General features: G+C 48.4%; 1 protein-coding gene and 1 pseudogene across 2 annotated transcripts in view; both read right to left on the reverse strand.

The window, feature by feature from the left end:
* The window catches only part of PRIMA1 (proline rich membrane anchor 1), a 70,023-nt gene that overhangs the window by 37,078 nt on the left and 9,832 nt on the right, over positions 1–23,113 (reverse strand). The window lies entirely within an intron of this gene.
* Positions 11,537–12,475, reverse strand: LOC133068473 (Golgi phosphoprotein 3-like; annotated as a pseudogene).

The raw sequence follows: 23,113 nt of genomic DNA on the forward strand, positions 1-23,113 counted from the left end.
TCATTTCAGAAACAACACTATTGTTTCTTTCGTTTTTTTAAACACTGGGTGTGGCCCGTGAGGCCACAGCCCATGAGTGTGGTATGCCTTCCGGTACCATCCACCTGGGTGATGGCCTCGGTAGTGGATCAGCTTTAATCTAGCTCTGGGAATAAAGGAGGGAAAGGAAGCTGTCATCTTGAAAAAGGGAAAGAAAGTGGCGGCCATGTTCTTAGGTCCTGGGCTGCACGTGGCCTCTCCCTGGCCTGCCTCGGCTTCTTTCCTGTCTCTCTCCACACTCGCTCCCCAGAAGATGCATGCAGTCCCAGGCCTTCAAACAGCAGTCAGGTGCCAGCCACTCCCATATTTACAGTTTTATTCCCAGCACCTCTCCCAAGCTCCTGACTGAGCATTTCCACCTGGATAGACCACAGGTCGTTTCAGACTGTCTGTGTCCCAAAACCAACTCCTTTTCACCCCACAGCCCTCTCCTCCCCCAGTCACCCATCCACCCAGCCGCTCATTTCAGAAAGTTGGGCGTCTTTCCTGCCATTCTCCCCCTCCACCGCTCCCTCCATTCAATCCAACAAAAGTCAGTTCTTCCTTTGAACTTGGCCTCCAGTCCCTTCTGCCCTCACCTGCCCCCTTGACAGCAGCCTTCTAACTGGTCTCTTCCTTCCCTCATCCGTCCTCCACACGGCTGCCAGAATCTTCCTTGCAAAATGTAAATCAGATGCTGAACTTTGGCCATGCAGGTTCAAATCCTAATAGGGAAGAATCTAGAAACTTTCCAGGCAGTGATGGAACTGCTAACGCCAGCACAGAGTGGGAAGACTTCCAAGCAGGGGGGATGGAGGAGTTGTGGGATGTGCGTTCAAAAAAAAAAAAGCAAGCAAGAAAGGAATTAACCGTATTACTTAATGGCTGTGCCTCGGAGACAGCAACACTTAATAAACGTCAGCTGCCACCACCACTACCTCACGCTCACCCTCCTGGAGTGTCTCTCGGAATGAGGAGCAGTTTGGTGGAAATACCTGAGCCAGTAAATCCCACAGGGCTTTAAGGGGCCCACGGAAAGCATCTTAGAGTTGAGTACAGAGATGAACCGCTTTGCTGGTTGTGAGCCCCAGAATGTTCTCAGAAATGAGACAAAAATCCTTTGTATATTTCTGACTGTGAAGGAATGCAGGGTTCTGGCCTTGGGAGTGGGGCCTGGAGGGGGGGCTTTCTGCTGCAAGTCGGCCGTGGCTTAGGGCTGGGGTGACCAGCCCCCCTCCATGTGTGGCCCTCCAAACTCTCCAAGTCTCTGTGGTGAGCAGGGGGCTTCAGCACACTGGGCTCTGTCCTAATGGCAACAGGAGACCAGTGGAAAGGGAAGACGAGGAGACTGAAAAGAGAAAAAGTGGGGAGATGCTGAGGGAGACATTTAAAAATCTCCTAGGTATTAAGACAAAACTAGGTAGGTCTGTATAGTGATAGATGCTGCCAGATTTGATCCGAGAAACTGAGAGCATGTTACAGGGCACCTAGCTTGATGGAGATCCTCCTGGCTTCTAAGAGGAATGAGGAGACGCTGTTGGGGTTCCCCCAGGGCAGTTGGTGATTTGGAGGCATAAAAGGTTGCCCCCTTGGGACTTCCCTGGTGGTCCAGTGGCTAAGACTCCACACTCCCATTGCAGGAGATCCACGTTCAATCCCTGGTCAAGGAACTAGATCCCACTTGCTGCAACTAAAGATCCCACATGCTGCAATGAAGATTGAAGAGCCCACGTGCCACAACTACGACCCAACAGAGTGAGAAGAAAAAAAAAAGGCTGGGGCCGCTCCCATCCCAAGCTCCTTATGGTTTCCCCTGAAATCATACACTTGATCGGCTCCTTCCCTTTCCAGTCCTGTGTCTCTCACTTCCCTCCCGCTTCCTCCTGAAAGCCCTCCTTCAGTAATAACACACACCTGAACCCAGCTCAGGCTCTGCCCCAGGGCACCTGACATAAGACGAGATGACCGATGAAAGTCAAGAAAAGCATGACGCCCGTGAAGACACAACCTAACACAAACACCTGACCATGTAAGACCGTGTGTCCAAGCTCAACTTCATATATCGGCACCGACAGCACAAGAAGAACAACATCCCTGGTGACGGACACAGAGTCCTGCCCTCCAGCCAACCAGGATGCCAACAGCCACAACCAGCACCCTGGGGTCCGTACAACACGCCGCAAATCACTGAGAGTCTGGGAGCAGGGCGCTATTTACAGCTCTGTGGGGGTAGGCATGGGGATGAAGTGGACCCATTCTCTGCCTTCCAGGGGCTTGTGAGTTGGTGGGGTCCTCAAAGACCACTAGAGTTACTCAGCAATATAGCCACAAGCTCTCTCTAAGGACCTGGGCCAGGTCTTGCCTATTCTTCATGTTTCTGCTGTTGGCAAGGTGCTTTGTAAATGGTTGAGAAATGAATGTGAACTAGCCTCAAGCCATCATCCGAACTGAAACAGAATCATCAGAAGAGACAGTAACTGTCTTTCACGGCAGCAGCGATGTGGGTCACTGAGTTTTCCAAAAATGGAAAGAATGAACTCTCCTCGGGACACTTGAAATCTGGCTGCATCAAAACAAGGCTTGGTGGCTATGCAGTTTCTCAGCAGGTTCCTATTAGTACTCCTCTGAGGAGGGACTTTGTTGTGTAAACTGTCCCCTGCAGGACATTTGTCATCCCTGGCCCCAATCATCAAATGTCACTTCCACCCCAAGTCATTTTGACAATAGACAGGAATCCCCACATTTCTAAATGGACTCTAGGGGGGCTGTTTTTACATCCCCCCACCATTGAGAACCACAGGTGGGAGCAAAGTCAGCTCAAGGTGAGAGAGGGAGGGAGAGTGGAGGAGGGCAGGGCACCGCCTGTGTGTGTGGTAGGGTGGGGAAGAGAAGATTCATCAGAACTTGGAAAAAGAGTGAACTTGGAGTACAAGGGAAAGGACTTGAAAGGGAGGAGAAGGGAAAGAGAAAAAGTGCCTGTTACAGAGAATCAAGGGATTCTTATACATAGTAGTAGATACAATGGTTATCTGAATTAAATTTGCCCATTCCAGTCCATTTTAGTTCACTGATTCCTAAGATGTTGATGTTCACTCTTGCCATCTGCATTTCCAGCACAATCAGAGTTTAGAATCTCTTGAGCTCAGCAATTCTCCTGGCCCAGTAAGAAAGGAAAACAAACAAACAAACAAAAAACAGCTCTGTCTCAGGTGGCTGCTGGAGCAACCCATTTGTAATCCCAAATTCCAGACCTGGAGGAGGGAAGGACTCCAGGGGAGTCCAGGAGGGGAGGAAGAGGAGTGACCAAGAAGAAGGGCTTGCTGTCACCACCTGCTCTGGATGTGGGCAGAGGCCCCAGTGTAAACATCACAGTCTGAAAGCTTCCCAGACAGACTGGTCCCAGACATCTTAAATCTTTACTGGGTTCCTTCTTCAGAGGCCAAAGGGCAAAGGGCAGCATGGAGGCCAGGTCCCGGCCAGTCTAGATAAACTGAAGGAAGGCCCTCGCTGAAGGACTAACAGACACCATCCCCAGTTGCAGCCTGACCATATTTAGAGAGAGGAATGGGATGGAGAGGGAGCATAAATCAAGTCCCAATGAACCAGGCTGTAACAAGGATCAAAACAAGGCCAACATCCTGGCATGATCTTAGACGCACAAATGTGCAGGGACTCAGCCTCCTTCCCATCTCTGTGAGATTAATAGTCTTCAAACACCACCGGATCAGCTTAACTCAGCTCAAAAGCTTTCACTATTCTAAAATCACATCCCAAATCCTCAGCTGGTCCATCCTGATACAGCTTTACTCTCCCATCACCCTCCCTCCCCCCCTTCGCCAGTATCCTACACTTCCAAGTGGGACCATGCTGAGGCTTCCAACAGACCTTGGGACTCCTGATTGCCTACTTTTCTCACGCTGTTTGTCTCACCTGGAGTGAACGTGTTTCACCTTCCGTCAGTGCTCATACGCTGCTCTCCCGCCGCCCTCACCCCATCTGCTCGTCAAAGTCCTAACTGCTCTCCGAGTCACAGCTCCATGCCACCTCCTCCGAGCAGTCATCCTTGGTGGCTCAGAGCTCCCACCTCTGTGCTCAGCAGCACTTTGTATCCACTGTATGCTGCTTGAGGACAGCTTTCTACCCCCCCCTCCTCTAGCCAGTGAGGGTAGGGAACAGTTCTGGCTTCTCTCTGTGTTTATCCCCGCCTCTTCTAGCCTCCTCCAGGGCAGGGAACAGTTCTGACTTCTCTCTGTGTTGCCTGACTGAGCACCCACTAAGCGCATAGGAGGTGTTACGTACAAGTGAGCTGAGTGAATCAGTGCCTTGCTCGGCAGATGGTCCCAGGGCCAACAAACTCTTGGGAGACACTGGTTGGCATCAACTTATAGTCTTCCTATCTCCTCCCTTAGACTCTCTCTTTTCCCTCCTCATTTCCCTCCACCCCATCCTGCTGGCTCTCTCTCCAAACTGCATCTGGGCTCCATCTGTCGACCTCTCCTTCCCCTTGGCCACTGCCCTCATCCAGGCAGTCATCTTCCTTCACCTGGACAACAGCTGTGGCTTCCGGGCTGGTCTTCCCTACAGCTCTTTTGCCCCTCCAGCCCACTCTCCACTCAGTCACCAATGATTGTCCTCAAAAGTAAAAGTGTTAGTGCCACCTTCAGAGCCCAAACTTCTTTAATGGCTTCCCATGGCACTTTGGAAAAAATCCAGCTCTGTAGTCTGTAAACGGGGCTTCACAAGGCTCTGCATGACTCGGCAGTAACATCTCTAACATCATTTTAAACCACTCTCCCCCTTGATCACCATGCCCAGCACAACCCTGACAGTTGTCCACGCACAGAGCCATCATACATGCTGTTCCTTGCCTGCAATGCCCTCCCTTAGTCGTCACAAGGCTAGTTCCTTCTTCTTCAAATGTCAGACAGCTTGGAGAGACATACCCTGGCCACTCTGTCCAAGGTAGGGCTCTCTCCATAGTCTCCACTTCTGCCCTGTTTCCACTGCTATATCTTCTCATATATATATATATATGGTTCCTGCGATAGCATCCAGCCCAGAGCAAGAGTTCAGCAGATGTTTGAACACCTGCAACAACCTCCCCCTGGACACATAAACTCTAGTTTCATTTGGTTCTTTACTAACAAAGTTAGAAGGGTTTAGGGTTGTGAGCTTTTTTTTTTTTTTTAAAGCAAAAACCAAGTGTGGTTTATTGATGAATATTTTTCCAAAAACTAAAAATAGAACTACCATATGACCCAGCAATTCAACTCCTGTGTATGTATTACCCCCCACCAAAAAAAAAAACCCCACTAATTCAAAAAGATATATGCATCCTAATGTTCACAGCAGCATTATTTACAATTGCCAAGTTATGGAAGCAACCTAAGTGTCTATCAACAGATGAATGGATAAAGAAGATACAGTATATATATGTAATGGAATGCTACTCAGCCATAAAAAAGAGTGAAATTTTATGATCAAAGGGTCAGTCCAAGAAGATATAACAACTATAAATATGTATGCACAGAAGACAGGAGCACCTTAATATAAAAGGCAAATGTTACAGACACAACAGAAGAAACTAACAGTAATACAATAATAGTGCGGGACTTTAACACCTCACTTATATCAGTGGAGAGATCGTCCAGACAGAATATCAATAAGTAAAAACAGGCCTTAAATAACACATTAGATCAGATGGATTTAATTGATATTTATAAAGCATTCCATCTGAAAGCAGCAGAATACACGTTCTTTTCAAGTGAACATGGAACATTCTCCAGGATAGATCACATGCTGGGCCACAAAACAAGTCTCGGTAAATTAAAGAAAAATTTGAAATCATACCAGCATCTTTTTCGATCACAATGCTATGAGATTAGAAATCAAATATAAGGAAAAAACCACAAACACATGGAGGCTAAATAATATGCTACTAAATAACCAGTGGAACACTGAAAAAAATCAATGGGTCATGGTGGAGAGTTCTGACAAAACTTGGTGCACTGGAGAAGGGAATGGCAAACCACTTCAGCAGTCTTGCCTTGAGAACCCCATGAACAGTATGAAAAGGCAAAAAGAAAAAAATCGAGGAGGAGATCAAAAAATACCTAGAGACAAAGAAAAATGAAACACAGTGATCCAAAATCTGTGGGAGGCAGTAAAAGCAGCTCTAAGGGGTAAGTTTATAGTGATACAAGGTTACCTCAAAAAACAAGGAAAATCTCAAGTAAACAACCTAATGTTACACCTAAAGTGGCAAAAAAGAAGCAGATTCACAGACATAGAGAGCAAACTAGTGGTTACCAGTGGGGAGAGGGAAGGGGCAGGGGCAGTATAGGGGTAGGGATTAAGAGTACAAACTGTTATGTATAAAATAAGCTCAAAGATATACTGTGCAATACAAGGAATACAGTCAGTATTTTATAATAATCAGAAATGGAGTATATCTTTAAAACTGTGAGTCACTATACTGTACACCTGTAACATATAATATTATATATTAACTTTAGTAATTTATATATATATAATAAATTCAGTAAGTTATATAATAACTTCAGTAAAAAAAAAGAGTAACTTCTTGCTTCTGAGTATATTTAGCCTCTTTACTGTTATTTTCATTTGTCAACATTGATTCTCTTCAGAGAAACTATCCCTATGTTTCTTGTAGAGTTCAATTCTCCTCCTGTATCCACAGCAATAACTTTCCCTGATGATTCCTCCACAATAGGCTTCTGCCCTGGGTCAGGTCTGGGTACTGGGATGAAGACCCGAGAGGCAGCTTTGGGAATGTCAGTCTCAGGGTCCTGGTGGGTGCTGGTGGGGCAAACCTGGGCTGTGTGGCTGATCACAGAGCTATGAGAGTGATGAAGGACTCGGATCTCACAACCAGAAGCACTGGGTGGTGGGAGTTCATCCATCACCCAGCAGAGGCATAACTCCTTTCCCCCTCCTAATTACACCAATACCAGCCCACTTACAAAGCCCTTTATCAGAGCCTTGTATGAACTGGAGCATTCATTGAGGGACTGTCTGGGACCTGAAACTGAATGGCTGTGTCCTGCTTCCAGGACAGTCCCTGCCCAGCATCTCTGGGACAGGTTCCCAAGCATCACTGGTGCTGCTTGCCTTGGAGGAACTTCAGGGTCCAGCCACCCCTCATGGCTCCCTGTCCCAGTCGCCCAGGACACTCCTGTTGGAACCCAGCTTATTCAGAAGTGCAATGAGCCCTTATCCAGAGTCTCATTTTTCTCACCCCTCTGGTGCCACCTGTTCCCAGAGGTTCTCGCCTCTCACCTGGATTACTGCAGCAGCCTCCTAGCTCATCTCCAGGCTTCTATCCTGACCCACTGTCTGGTCTAGCCTCAACACAGCAGCCAGATCGATCCTATCAGAGGTGAGTCAGATCGTGACCTGAGCCCCACGGGGGCCCCCACTGGACAGCAATTACAGAAGATGCCCTCACAAGGGCCTATCAGGCCCCACTCCATCTTCCTCCCTGCATTCTCATTTCCCATCCAAACCCCAACTCCCCTCCAGCCCCGCTGGCCCCTGGCTGCTTCTTAGCCACCCCAGGCCTCAGTCTGGCTGTCCTTTCCACCAGGGACAGCCTCTCCCAGTATGATTGAGTTTTGCTCCGTCACCTTCATGCATTTGCTCCATCTTCCCTCCAGCACCGTCTTCCCTCCACGTGGCCCAAGCTTGGCTTGCTCTAGTTCACTTTCTTCCCACACCACTTACATTTCTAGCACACTCTACAGCCCACAAGTTTGTTGGGTTTATAGTTTTCTGCTCTCTCTCCTATGCCAGAATGGCAGCTTTGTCTACAAAGGTTCCACGGTATAGCCCAAGCTCTTGGAATGTAGACTGGCACAAGAAATATTCAAATGAATAAAGGTCTGTGGGCCCTGCCATTGCTTCCTCCAGCCTCAGCTCCTGGCATTCTGGGGACTCTGCCTCTGAACCCCCACCAGTGTACTCACCTCCTCCCTGAAGCCTCCCTGGATTAGACTAAATTTATCACCACCTGACTTCCAATGGTCCCTAAGTGGGAGCCACACATTTGTTTTAGTTCTCAAGCTTCCTCCCCCTTCATTCTTCTCCACTCTTGAGGAGCAGATAAACAGATGCAAGAGGGTGGATACCAGCACCTGGTTACAAATCCCATGAGCTCTCTCCAGCCCTCGGCTCCTTGCCCCCTCCCAGCTCACCTCTCCTAGTGTTCCTCCTTCCTATCTCGCTGCCCTGTTTTTGGGCTCCTCTTCCCCCAAGCCCCAAGATCTGTCCTCCCCACACTCTCCCTAGGTGATTGATCTCCAGTGGTTTTGGTACCAAGCCCACTGGTGCTCCCAGACCATCCATAGGGCTGGCTCAGACCTCTGCCCTCAACTCCAGACCCACCAGCTGACCATCTCCTCTGCTGTCCTGTGCCCCCTCCAATGGCACATGGCAAAGCCTGGAACTCTTGCGGCCATCTCTCTCCCTTTGTGTCCTATCTCCAGAGGCGGAATCTGATCAGACACTGTCATACAGAGTCTTCCCTTTCCCTCATCCCTGATAGTGGCTGGTCATTGAATCCTGAATGGACCCATCTGGGTCTGCCCACAGCCATTGCCTAGTGCAGGCCACAGCTTCCTCCCCATCCTCTGCATTTAGCCTCCTTCCTCTCTGTCCCCAGGCAGGGCTGAGTAAAGGCTGCTTAGGCGGCAGCCCTCTACTCAGACCCTCCAGGGCTCGGCACCTCCAGGAAAGTGGGCCTGAGATTCCTGCACACTGTCAGGCTTTGCCATGCCCCGACTCTTCTCTCACCTCGCCTCCCATCACTTCCAATACTGGGATGAACTGGCTCTGTGTGGCTTCCCAACCTTTGGCCCTGCTGTTCCCTCTGGCAAGCACGCCCAGCCCTCACCTGGAGAATTATCCAATCTCCTTAGCTCAGCCAGGGCCTCCTTCAGGATACCTGCTCTAGGACAGACCCTCTCCTCTCAGGGGACTAACCCCCTTTAGATTCTTGGCGGTCCATTGAACCTACAACTCCTGTGCGTTCTGCCTCCCCTGGCTGTCCATGGGCATCCCCAGATCCACATGAGATAAAGCAGAACCCTGATTGTGCTCCACTGACCCTTCCCTGGCTTCACCCTGTCTTAACCTCTGCATCCTCCTTAGTCTGTGACCTCAGCGGAGAGCTCTCCATATATTTGTTGAATGAGTAATTGTATGTGAGTGATTTATTGCTCTTTAAATATATAAATTAGGTATCCTTCTGAAAGGAGAACACTCGCTTGAATGTGGATGAGCTCTCTTTGGTGCTGAAGAGAGGTGTGGACTCCTACCTAGAAGGAGCTAGGAGTGGACCCATGGGGGTCTGACCAGGGTCAAGGTCACCTGTGGCAATCACAGTGGAAGAAGGTGACAGCCAGTAGCAGATGCTGTTCATGCCCTTTCTGGGCTTGCTGACTGGGCTTGCAACTGCCAGGGCTGCAGCTCTGCTTGAGGAAATTGACCCCACTTCCGTCCAGCCCCAAATAAGACATGGTCCCAAGTGCTCCCTGGAAAATGGCAGACTCTTAAAAAAATGTCAGTCCCTCCCTCTCCCCGCCCTTGTCCTGGACAGTTTCTCTTTTGTCTGTCTCACTTAGTCACACATGGATTCATACATTCAAACACTCCATGTGCACTTTCCACGTTAAACTCTGAGCTGTCTCGGGACAATTAGATCAGAAACTTAACAGGTCAGGCTGGCTGCTTTGACCAAGACACACGTGGGACATCCTAGATGAAATCTGTAATAACATGAAACCGCTAACTCCAACAGGGTGATCGCCCTGTGCTGGCAGTGTTTTTAAGCACCGTCTCCTTCAGACTCATGTGACCCTCTCAACAGCCCAGAGGAAAACGAGGTCCACACAGAGTCACAGGGTGTCAGAAATAGCCCTCCATCCCAGCACAACAGGTGGGGCCCTTTAACCAGGATCAGACCCCCCTTCCCGAGCAGGATTCCCTTCCATTATCGGGGCCACATCCTCCCTGCCCTGTTCCAGGCAGTGGGCAGACCCTACCTACGTCCTCTGAATTCCCTCACAATAACACTGAGGGAGGAGGCTTCATACTCACTGGGAGATGAGGAAACTGAGGTTCAGAGTGCCCTAGAACACCCAGGTTTATGTGAAATGTCCGGAACAGCAAATCCATAGAGACAGGAAGCAGATTACTGGTTGCCTAGGACTGGGGGAGAGGGGGTGTGTTGGGAGGTATAGGATTTCTTTTTGGGGTGATGAAAATGTTCTGGAACTAGATGGTAGTGATGGTTACACAACAGTGTAAATATACTGAAAACCTTATGCTTTAGAAAACCATCATATACTTTAAAATGGTTAGAACGGTGCATCTGGAGTCCCCAGGAAGCACATGTTGGCCTGGATGTGTGCTCTTGCCGAGATGTGTGTTTTCCTATTTTCATCTCAGGTTCTCACAAGATTCTGAATTCCTGGAGGGTAGGAGCCAGTTTGGCCCCAATTCTGGGGTCATCACAGCCCCTGCAGCAGTTCTGAGAGGTCACTCCTGTGCATGTCTCACTGGCCTTTTGGCCCCGATCCCATCGTACCTCACTTCTCCTCTTTTTCAGCGCAAATCCCTTTCTGCTCCGGGTCTCTGGTTACAGCCGAGGGTCTCAACCTCGATTCATGCAAGTATCACCACCTCCTTTGAGGTGGGCCCAGACATCAGTCGTTTCCCAGGGGATACTGACATGTAGCGGGGCTCAGGCCTCCAGCCAGAGGCAGGCAAGGCCGTGCACAGTTCATCTCTGCAGCCCCAGGACCTATCTCTTGGCAAACGTTTGTTCAATAAATCAATAAACATAGGAGTTTTTTGTTTGTTTGTTTTTCTGCTGTGAGGCTTGCGGGATCTCGGTCCCTCCACCAGAGACTGAAACGACGCCCTTAGCAGTGAAACCTTGGAGTCCTAACCACTGGACCACCAGGGAATTCCCTAAATATGGGTTTGTTTTTTTTTTTTTTTTCCAAAAATCAGTTTTATTTCCCCTTATTCAAAGAGATGGTTACTTCAATAAGCTACATTACTTAGCAGAGCCTGGGAGATAGGCTGAAAACATATATTTAAGACAGAAAACAAACTTTAAAAAATGAGATAAATGGTTTGCTCTATATCTCATTCACATTCTATGGCTAGAGAAATCCAAATCTCACTGAAATATTCCTGATAGTCCAAAACCACACTGGATGGAAGTGAACCAAGAAACGAGAGAAAATGTTTACTGGATGAGTGCTGGTTCACCCAATTTATTCACCTCTGGAGTGGAAGTATAAGGAGATATAAAGCCTGCTTATAAGAGACAAGGTCTACAGAGAAGCCCTGAATTGCTCTCCCCAAATAACAAATTTGATTCAAGAGGAAAAAAAAATGATGGAAAACATCTCATCACACAAAAACTTGGTGATGGTGTCTCTGACAGTCACTGGCCAGCAATGGAAAAGGAGAAACCCAACAGCTGGCTTTATGATTTATTGAAGGCTGCCGGCACAGCCCAGATCATCTCTGTGGCGCTGCGCTTTGTCCCCTCTACCTCAGGGTCCAGTTCTACTAGGTCCTTGGCTCGATTCATTGCCATATCGTACTTGTCATCCGTCAGAGAGGAGAAGACATTCTCCAGCACATCGGAGGAGTGGGCCAGCACCAGTAGTGCTAGTGTTCGCTTGTCCAGACGCTGAGGGTCATGTACCCACCGCTCTAGGACACTATCTTGAAGTTTTTTCACTAGTCGTTGCTTCTCTGTTGTATTGGTCACTGGGTGAGTAGTCACGTCAAATAGGAGGAAATTCTGCTTCTCAGTGGTTAGAATACCCTTCTCTACTAGGTTCTTTGCAATTCTCTCTCTTACATTTCTCAGCTGGTACTGTAATTTGAAAGGGTTCCAGGTCTCACCGGTGAGTAGCTCTATCCATGTTTGGACAGTTTCTGTGGGTTCAGTTGCTTTGATGTGCTTGAGAGTTTCATCCAGTAAAACATCACCCGTTGGGCTGTCTGACTTTAGCAGTACCTTTCTGTCTAGTAGTCGCTTCTTACGCATGGTGGGGGGTTCTAGATAGATTCGACCTCACATGGCCAGCTCTATCAGGATGCCACCTCACAGGCCAGATGATATGCAGTCATTCCAGAAAGATGTGTAACCCTCTTTATCTTTTAGTCCCAGGAGCAATACTTCTTCCATAAGGGTGAGGCGGATATCCTTAGAATCTCCAGTGTCCTCATTGTCTTGATTTCGGTCTTGATTCATGTCTTCCTCACTTTCTACCTTCTTTTCAGAATTCTTCCCTACTTCAGTACGACGGGCCCGGTGAGTTAAGGTGGTCATTCTCACCTGTTTCTGATGTTACTCCTGGGTTACAGCCAAACGCAGGTTGCAGCTTGCGCTCTATTTTATGGGGACATTTGTCCCCACCCCCAACCCCACTGCCTACCCCCGTCCTGCTAGGTGAAAAACTTCTCAGCCACGCAGAGAGAACAAACTTCCTGATCCTTCAATGCAGAGAAGGAATAACACATCAGCTTCCTCAGGATCACTAGGCAACCTACCTCTAAATATGGGTTTGTTGAGTAAACTAACATGTAATCTTTTATTTGTGGGATACAAGCAAATACACGAAAGACAATTCCGTGCACTGAATGGGAAAAATAAAATTCAGCACTTACAGAAATGAAATCAATAAAATAGGTAACTAATAAGAGCCTATTGTATAGCACAGGGAACTCTACTCAATGCTCCTGGTGACAAAGAGGGGATATATGTATACATATAGCAGATCTGCTTGCTCTACAGAAGAAACTAGCATGACATTGTATAGCAACTGGACTCCGATAAACACAAATAAACTCTAAAAATCACTTTTAAAAAAGAGCAGGAAATGATGAAAGATATTATGGATATCAGATGCTCAGGTTCAGGCAGAAAAATCACATTACAGTGGTGCTAATGGTAAAAAATCTGCCTGCCAAGGTGGGAGACACAAGAGATCCAGATTTGATCCCTGGATCGGGAAGATCCCCTGAAGGAGGAAACGGCAACCCACTCCAGTATTCTTGCTGGGAAATCCCATGGACAGAGGAGCCAGCTGGGCTACAGTCCATGGAGTTGCAAAGAGTCAGAAACCCCTGAGCATACGCTTGATGACCAGTGTTGAGCGAAATACAGGGCGGAACAAGTCCTCTTTATGGATGTGGGAGCTGAGATCGGTTTGGATAAGAGGTTTGACAAGAGTCTGTTTTCTGGGAGTGTGAATGCAGTAGGTACTGGGCTAGGCCCACATATTATTCATGTTCCCACAAGCACCTTAGGAGGACCACATCCTGATTCCCCTTTTGCCGATGAGGAAACAGAATTGCAGGCTGAGTGAGTGCCAGAGCTGGGCCCGGCATCCTGGTCCTTCTACTATCGGACCAGGCAACTGGCACAAAGATCACAGAACAGATAACCTGCTTTCAGCAAATAATGAACATCCAGCATCCCAAGGTCTGCATCAATGGTGACAGTGAAGACCAGCTTGGCACCAACACAGACGGTAAAACAAGAAACAATCCAAGTGACATGGCCTGTGTTTGATGCCTGGAGTCCCTCATCACATGCTCAGCTTTCCTGGCACACCTGAGTCTGCTTCCTTATCCCATGGCTGAGGCCACAAACATCTGAGAGCAGCCTGTGAGTGATGTCCTGAGGCTCATTCACTCCACAGAACCTAACAGCACCCTGGCTTCCCTCCCCCTACAACCACAGACATCACCTCTCCTCCAACATCATCTTAAATCAGACCAGGGCTTGACTGCCTCTCCCCTCCCCGACCCGGGCCGCCTCACTGGCCCTCCACCTGGACTGAAGTGACAATCCCCTCACTGGGAGCCTGTCTCTGTAAAGTGTAAATGAGGCCAGGCCACAGCCCTGCTCAAAGCCCTCTAGAAGCTTCTGCTCACACTTAAGATAAAACCCCAACCCCTTCCCTGGCCTCCCAGGCCCTCCCTCTGGGCCTCGCCTCCTCCTGCGTTGCTTTGCCCAGCAGCTAGCAGCCACGCTGGTCTTTCACACACCCTGAGGGACCTCGCACTGCTGTTCCCTCTGCTGAGAACACTCTTCCCCCAGGTCTTCCTTGCCCACGACTTCCCTTCAATTGGTTCTCAGCTGAAGCGTCATCTCCTGTCCCCAGACCACGCAATCTAAGTGACCACCCAGTCGGTGGCTCAGATAATAAAGAATCTGCCTGCCATGTGGGAGACCTGGGTTTGATCCCTGGGTTGGAAAGATCCCCTGGAGAAGGAAGTGGCAACCCACTGCAGTATTCTTGCCTGAAGAATCCCACGGACAGAGAAGCCTGGTGGGCTAAAGTCCCTGGGGTCACAAAGAGTCAGACATGATTGAGCAACTAACACTTTCACCCCCATCAGATCTTATGATTTTATTACCTTTGTAGCCCAGGTCACCTTCTATTTTTCTGGCGCTATTTTTGGTTTGTTTATTTTCTGTCCCAGCCTCCCTGCCCTGACTGTGCATACGCACAGTGACCCTTCCGTCCTGTTCACCACTGCATTCCCCAAACCTTACACAGTGCCTGGCATATAGCAGAGTATAAAAATCTTTGCAAAAGAAGCAAATAGTAGCTACTGAGGACCTGTGAGGTGCCAGGCATGTACTAAGGAGCTGGAACTCTAAATGGACACAGCAGACACATGGCAATGACTTATATCCAGCAAAAGACCCAGGCATCAATCAAGAAATTGACTAGACATTTTAAGAGTAGGATGACTGCTATAAAGGAAAATGAAAAGTTCAAAGAGTGTGTGCATCTATGTGCGTGGGTTTAAAATGTACGCAAATTCTCTGACACTTCTCTACCAAGAAGTAAAATAGAATTCCCTCTGCCTAGAAGGTGAACAACCTTGGTCACTTGATTCCGAGGAGCAGAAAGCAGCAGAAATGATGCTGCACGACCTCAGTTACACCCTCAAGGGGGTTCAGCTTCCACCTGCTTCTCAAGCTTGGAACCCAGCCGCCATGCTGAGAGGAAGCCCAGGCCACACGGGAGCATCATGGAGGTGTTCCGGTGAACAAGACCAGCTCTGGACCCAGCCAACAGCCAGCACCAGCCACCAGACACCAGACACCAGCAGGGAAGCCTTCCAGATGGCTCCAGCCCCAGCCAACTGATTACAGTCAGGTGAAAGACCCCAAGCGAGACCCTCCTGGTGAAGCCTGTCACCCTCTGTAATTGTCAGAGGAAAGGACAGGACATTTGTGTTTTCTTTAACCACCAACTTTTGGGGAGACTGACTCCATGGCCATAGAGAACCAGAACAGGGAATGTGGAAGTCAGGGAAGGTTTTCCTGGAGAATATTTGAACTCAGATCTGCCCAAGCTGAGGTTAACTACTTTGAGGGGGAAGCCTGGCAGACACGAGGACTAGTGTATACTCCTACAAAGGAGCTCTTCAGTCACTAAGCCATGTCCGACTCTAATCAACCCCATGGACTGCAGCACTCCAGGCTCCTCTGTCCTTCTCTATCTCCCAGAGTCTGCTCAAATTCATGTCCATTGAGTCAGTGATGCTATCTCACCATCTCATCCTCTGTTGCCCCCTTCTTTTTTTTTGCCTTTAATTTTTCCCAGCATCAGGGTCTTTTCCAATGTGTCAGCTCGTCACATCAGGTGGCCAAAGTATGGAGCTTCAGCATGAGCCCTTCCAATGAATATTGAGGATTGATCTCCTTCAGGATTGACTGGTTTGAGCTCCTTGCAAATGAGTACGTGAGGATTAAATGAGACGAGAAGCACAGAGCTTCCACCTCAAAATGGGAGGACTGAGTACTGGTTCTTCCTAGTGTTCTGGGTGAGTAATAAAATCATTCTAGAACTTTCACAGTCCTGTTTGTTTCCCTCTTTAAAACATGTCCCTTGGCACATAGTAGGGGAACCAAGTGACCCCATTCCTGTCTCCACCACGGCTGTGCAATCTTGAGGGAGCCAACCTCTCTTCTGGCTTCTCTGTCTCTCTCTCTTTTTTAATGGGGGCTATCTTTGAAGTCTTTATTGAATTAATTAAAATATTGTTTCTGTTCTATGTTTTGGTTTCTTGGCCATGAGGCATGCAGGATCTTACCTCCCTGACCGTGGGTTGAACCCACATCCCCTGCACTGGAAGGCAAAGTCTTAACCACTGGACCGTCAGGGAAGTCCCTGGTTTTTCTAAAAATAAAATAAATGCCAAAAACCAAATCAATCTCAGTGCTCTGAGCTCCTTAAAGACAGGCACTATGGGAATGCAGGCTCACGCCTTTGTGCTGCCATAGCTATTTTTGGCCCCATCGGCCTCAGAAGCAGGTCTCGTGGAGGGGGTGTACGTGCTCTTCCTTGAGGGCTGGTATACATCTCCTTCCTTGACCGCAGCATCTGAATCACACACAGGGACGAGCGGGCCATCGCTGACATTTACAAAGTCGGCTGGGTCCTGAGCCCTGGCGGCTGCCGTGGGCTTTTCGGTCGGGCCCTCGAGCATGTGTGCTCTTTGCTTTGCCAGAGTTCACCCCTTGTCCACGTCTTGCAGAAATACCTCCACCCAGGGGTTCTGGGGCTGACCCTGGGGATCACAAGCCTGGTGATGGCTGCCCCTAATGGGGCATGAGTGGTACTCTGGACAAACCTTTTCTGTTGAATACCTAGGGGTGTCCACACCTCCTTAAGGCATCCTTTCATCCATGAGTATCTAAACAGATACTCCTTTCTCTGCTTAAAAATGGTGCCAGAACCATTTTTAAACAACTCCCAACCTGTAGGTCAGTGACCTAGTATTTATTATTATTAAATAGATATCATTTTTTATTAGTTATCATTAATATTACTTATGAGATGCCAGTGAGTGAGTGTTAACTTGGGTTCCAGGTTCTGTGCTGTGTGAACTTTATAGCATCAAATTCTCACAAGTGCCCAAATGCAGTCATTAGCCTCATTTTACAGATGTGGAAACTGAGGCTCCAAGCAATTAAGGCTCTATTGCCCAAATCACTTAGCTCATGAACAAGGCTGGACCCCAGATCTAGAAGGCAGGACAACCAGGCTGAGCCACTGTGTTGTAACATCACTTTTAAGTATGTTGTCTTTGCCAAATACAGGCTGTATAATTTCCAGTCTTCACTGCAAAGCCCCCTCAGGTAAGTGTCACTGGCTCCATTTTACAGATGAGGGAACTAAGGCTGAGAAGTGTAAGACGTGCCCAGTGTCACAGAGCTAAGAGTGGAAGAGCTGCATCTGACTCCAAAGTCTCTTGACTTGATTGCCATCCTCTAGGATGCTGGTTCTCAAAGGGTGCACCCTGGCTGGGGTAGGGATGAGGGGGGTGGGGAGTGGAATCAATTTGACCTGAGAAAGTTTTAGAAATGCAAAATCCTTGGTCCCACCCCCAAACCTACTGAATCAGGAATTCTGGCGATGGAATCTGGCAACCTGTGTTTAAACAAGCCCTCCAGGGGATTCTGACCATACTCCGCTTTAGAGAACTGCTGGTCTAGTGCCTCCCACAGTCTGCAAAACTTACAATGCAAAGCACTGCGGGCAGAGCTTGGGAAACAAAGCATCTCCACACTAAGTGGAGATGCTGTTCAAGAATCTTCCGCATTAAAGAACACTTTCCAGGATCCTTCTCAACCATCAGGCAAGACAGGGCAGGGCTATCTCCACAGACGTCCAAGGCTGCTGGGAGTGGCAGCTGAGTTGGGGGCCCACAGGGAAATGTGGGCCGAGCTGCCCCTATGATCAGCAAGTTCTAGTATGGAAGTGGGGTGGGGAGAGTAGTGCTCTTGAAAGTTTCACGGTGGAACAAAAACAAGCACAGGAAAAACAACAAGAAATAAACTGAAAAACCATGTTGCCTTTGCCAGAAGAAGGGTGGACAAGCAATAGATGACCCATCATCCTGGTCTGCCCAGGACTAAAGAGTTTCTGGGTGAGAAATGGAGTATTTCCTGCCATATCAGTAAACAAGGGTGTCACAGTCATCAGCGATTGCAGCCTCCAAAGTGAGTTCCTAAGCCTTAAGGGCACTCAGGAGGGAGAAGAATACCTGTGACATTAAGACTGCAGCCACTCCCTATGGTGAGCCCCGAGGGAGCTCAAGGTGTAAAAAATATGGGATTCTGGCCCAGGACAGCTGAGATACATGTGAAAGGAATGATTGCAGTGAGCCCAGACTCTTTCATCTTCCCATACAGAGAAAAGCACTAGATTTCTTAACTTGGGATATCTGGCTTTCTTTAAGTAACAATACTATTTTGATGTTCAGGCCACCTGTCCTTTGTTGCAAAACTTCTATATAACCCTCGCTTCCTTGGAACAGTTCTCCCAGGGTCACCTGTGATGCTGTCTCCCAGGCTTGAAGTCCTAAAAATTCTCATCTAATAAAACATAACTCTCAACTTTTAGGTTGTGAATATTTTTTAAGTTGACACTGGGATGCAGAGCTTCCAGGGCTAAAGCCAGGAGAGTTCCAGCCAACCCAAGACATTCTGCTTGCCCTGAGCAGCAGGGTAGCAGCAGGTGCTATTTGGATGAAAGGGGAGACCTGCCTGGCCACGGGGATGATGCCCCACAATTCTGGCAAATATTTCTGATCCATCCTTACAGGAGTCTTTACCTGTCTGCGTGAGCAGGTGCAGAGGTTTCCTTTGTGTGCTCTTTCTCCCCCTGCCCCAGACACACACCCTGAGGTCCACGCTCCTGAAGAAGGACATTCTACAGCAGGGCCCCTCCTGTGTGATCCTGATGCTCCTAACTCCTCTGCTTCAGCCACTCTAAGGACTGTCTGGCCTCCCTCTGCTCCTACCTATCCAAGGTCTACCTGGGAATTCTCCCATGTCATCCTGGATCCTCCTTTCCTGCCCTTTTCAGAATGAAATACCCTTCCCCAAAGCACCATTTCCTTTCCCAAGTCTATCACTCACAGGGTGCTCTTCATCAGAATGATTTTCATGGAACAATTAGCAGCAATGGATACCAGTCCAGTATCCACTTACACGAATCCTCCAGTCAACCCCACTGGTGGGTGAAAACCTTACACCTTCAACTCAGACTTAAGTTTACCAGCCCTTTCTGAACCCTCCTACACTGTTGGTAGGAATGTACATTGTTGCAGAGGCTATGGAGAACAGGGAGGTGCCTTAAAAAACTAAAAATAGAGCTGCCATAGGATCCAGCAATCCCACTCCTGGATATATATCTGGAGAAAATCATAACTCAAAAAGATACAAGCACCATTGCTTACAATAGCCAAGATATGGAAGCAACCTAAGTGTTTTTCCACAGATGAATGGATAAAGAAGATGTGTTATATATGTATGGATGTGAGAGTTGGACTGTGAAGAAAGCTGAGCACCAAAAAAATTGATGCTTTTGAACTGTGGTGTTGGAGAAGACTCTTGAGAGTCCCTTGGACTGCAAGGTGATCCAACCAGTCCATCCTAAAGGAGATCAGTCCTCGGTGTTCATTGGAAGGACTGATGCTGAAGCTGAAACTCCAATACTTTGGCCACCTCATGCAAAGAGTTGACTCATTGGAAAAGATCCCGATGCTGGGAGGGATTGGGGGCAGGAGGAGAAGGGGAATGACAGAGGATGAGATGGCTGGATGGCATCACCGACTTGATGGACATGAGTTTGAGTAAACTCCGGGAGTTGGTGACGGACAGGGAGGTCTGGTGTGCTGCAATTCATGGGGTCACAAAGAGTCGGACATGACTGAGTGACTGAACTGAACTGAACTGACTGATATATATATATATATATATAAAACATTACTCAATCATAAAAAAGAATGAAATAATGCCATTTGCAGCAACATGGATGGACCTAGAGATTATCATACTAAGTGAAGTAAGCCAGACAGAGAAATATAAATGATACTACTTATGTGTGGAATCTTAAAAAGTGATGCAAATGAATTAATTTAAAAACAAACAGACTCAATGACTTAGAAAACCAACTTACACTACCAAAGGAGAAAGGTGGGTGGGGGGAGGGATAAATTAGGAGGTTGGGATCAACATATATATTTTACTATATATAAAATACAAAATCAACAAGGACCTACTGTATAGCACAGAAAACTCTACTCAATACTCTGTAATAACCTATATGGGAAAAGAATCTGAGAAGAAATCGATATTTGTGTATGTATAACTGAATCACTGTGTTGTACATCTGAAACTAACACAACACTGTAAATCAACTATACACCAATATAAAATTCAAAAACATCTTACCAGCCCTCTTAAAATCATGCAGAGAAGGTGGCAGTGCTAACACACCAACCCAGGCTCAGGGCCTCAGCCTGTTAAGCTGTGTTCTCAGTTTTTTTTTTTTTTCATTACTCAGGCCGTGCAGGTGAGGACGAGTCCCCTTGGGCCTCCAGTGCACCCAACACAGGGCTGGATGCAGAGCAGACACTCAACAAATGTTCACCAGGTAAACCAGAGGCCCTTGTGAGTGGCGGGGATGCAGACACCTCTGATGACCAAAGGATCAAAGCCCCGCATCCTGGGAAACCCTTTAGTCCTGGCCAAATCAGGATGATGGGTCACCTACTGCTGGAGTCAGCCAGACGCTCGGAGCCAGTGTATCCAGAAAGATGGCAGGAAAGACTCTCCCATGGACATCCTCTGCAGAAGATGGGCCGCCGGACCGTGAGCTCCCTGCAGGCAGGAGCTGCCCCTCTCTTGCTCACCATTTACGTCCTAGCTCCTGGCATGTGCCAGTACCTGCGGAGCTCTGTGCACACCTGCTGGACGACCATACAGGCTTCACAGCATTGAAGCCCTGTTCCCCCTGGGGGAGGCTAGTTCCTCAAGGATTACAGAATGAGCAGAAGTTGTGCATGTGGCCATAGGTCTGTCTGAGATTACTGGGCTGTACTCAAGGGTGAGCTTCTGGGCTGAGCTCAGTGAGGATCAAGAGAGTGTATAAAACACATTCTCCATTACTGGTCTAATCTACCAGGCATACCAAGGCTATGGAGTTGCATCCACTCCCCTCCTGCCCAGCGTCCATATCTTCATCCTTGGGTTACAACCCCTCTACCTGGATTTTCCTTTGAGAAGCCACCATCCCTTTAACCCCTATCCATAATACTTCAATTGTCCAGGGTGGTCACATGGCCCAGGCCTGACCAATCAACACATTCCATCTCACAGGCTACCATGATTGGTCCAAGGATGGACATGTGACTCAAGCTGGTCCAATGAATGTCAGCCTCGGGGCTTTGGGTGGAATGATTGAGAAAGAGAAGCTCTCCTAGTGAGGAGATGACTAACTGCAAGGCTGGTGGAATCCTGGAAACTGGAGCCACAGGGACTGGGCCAGCTTGAGAGTAAAGGAGACCCAGGAGAAATCAGAAGAGGGAGATGGAGACAGAAACCCAGTTCATCATATAAGACCTGTTGCTGTAATATTCCACCACACGAGCCAAAAACCAAACATCTCTCTCTAGCTTTCGCATCACTTATGCCACTTCAAGATGGGTTTCTGCCACTCCTAACTGAAAAAGTTGCGTCATAGAAACAAACGACACCTGCTGTCCTCTCACCCAGAAGGGACCTCAGGCCCCACACTTACACGAGGCTTCTGCTCCCTCACACCTGGCACTCCTGCCCACTTCCCCTTCGCTACAGTCCCCTGCCTGGCTTCAGGCCCTCGTGGGTGATCTGGGGCCTGGAGTATCTCAAGGGTCCCCACTTGACCCCACTCAGGCAGCTCACCCCAATCCACCCCCTGCGTTGTCAGGAAAGTTGAGTTTCTGAAGCAGACCGTGTGTCACTTCTTTGCTTAATACCTCCATGGGCTCGTGGCTACGCAGAGCAGGGTTTCCTACAGGATGGGGTGCAGGTCCCTGTAGGTAAGTGAGCTGGTCTTGGCCAGCACATGCAGCCAGGTCCCAGACACATGGTAATATAACAGGAAACTTAAGCTCCTTTTGATTCTCTTGCAAACCTTCTGATTTCTTTCTAGAGAACATCTCTGCACAGGGCGAGTGTGGCCCTGACAGGTCTCTCCAACCTACTGCGCTCCCTTTTTAGCAGAAAGAGAGAAGGCCTCGAGCTCGGAACCTTCCATGACAGGCCGGAACGTTAAAACGCTGGTTCGTGTCCATCACCTTTGTTTCTACAGTCACCTTCTATTTATGTAAGTGATTCCGGTTTTGCATTGAGAGTAGTTACAGAAAGTTTCCTTTGGAGACCAATTTGTATAAACACAAAAGTAAGTCTGTTTAAAGTAAAAAAAAAAAAAAAGAAAGAAGGCAAACCACAGGAGGTATTTGGATGTGGTGAATGTTTGGCAAACAACGGTAAAACAGGATGAAATGTAACCTACTCAGCCAGGCACACGAGGCCTTTCACTGTCCACCCCTTGACATTCCTTCAAACCGTCGGAGGGGCCTGGGCCTCCCAAGACGACTTACAGAGTCAGATGTCTAAGACTCTGCTCTTGCCGCTCCTCCTGCCCCGATGCCCTTTCCCCATAACCTCCTCATCAATCTAGAACAACTGCACTTACTATGAAGACCCAAGTCAATGTCAGTGTTTCCTAAGGTTGGAGTTGGCCCAGCTACTCTAGGATTTCCAGTGGGCCTAGAGAGCAATTTCTGTGCTCTCAAGTGACTCTGTGTGGGTTCCTTGAGGCCAAGAGATCCCAGAAACCAGAATGGTCTTTCAGGTCTGTGTCTGGCACTAGAGGCTCAGTTAGCACAGGATGAACTGAACAGGCTCTAACTGGGGGATGTGGATCCATCAGGTACCAACATGCCTGGAGGGAGCACAGGCCTGGAGTCTGAAAAGTGGAGGGAGAAGGAATTCTAAGGCAGGAAAGGGAGTGAGGGGCAGGGGCCTGGGGCTGGGCCCCACAGCTTTCCTTCAGGAGAGGGGAGAAGGGTGAGCATCTTGGGATAGTAGGATCCTGCGTGGTACTGCCACAGAGGGCCTGGTAGGCTGAGGTTCTTGACTCTAACTTGCATCTGAATCCCCTCAGAACTTGTCAGGATGCCAACTCTG

This window comes from Dama dama, chromosome 13, assembly GCF_033118175.1.
Source record: "Dama dama isolate Ldn47 chromosome 13, ASM3311817v1, whole genome shotgun sequence".
NCBI lineage: Eukaryota > Metazoa > Chordata > Mammalia > Artiodactyla > Cervidae > Dama > Dama dama.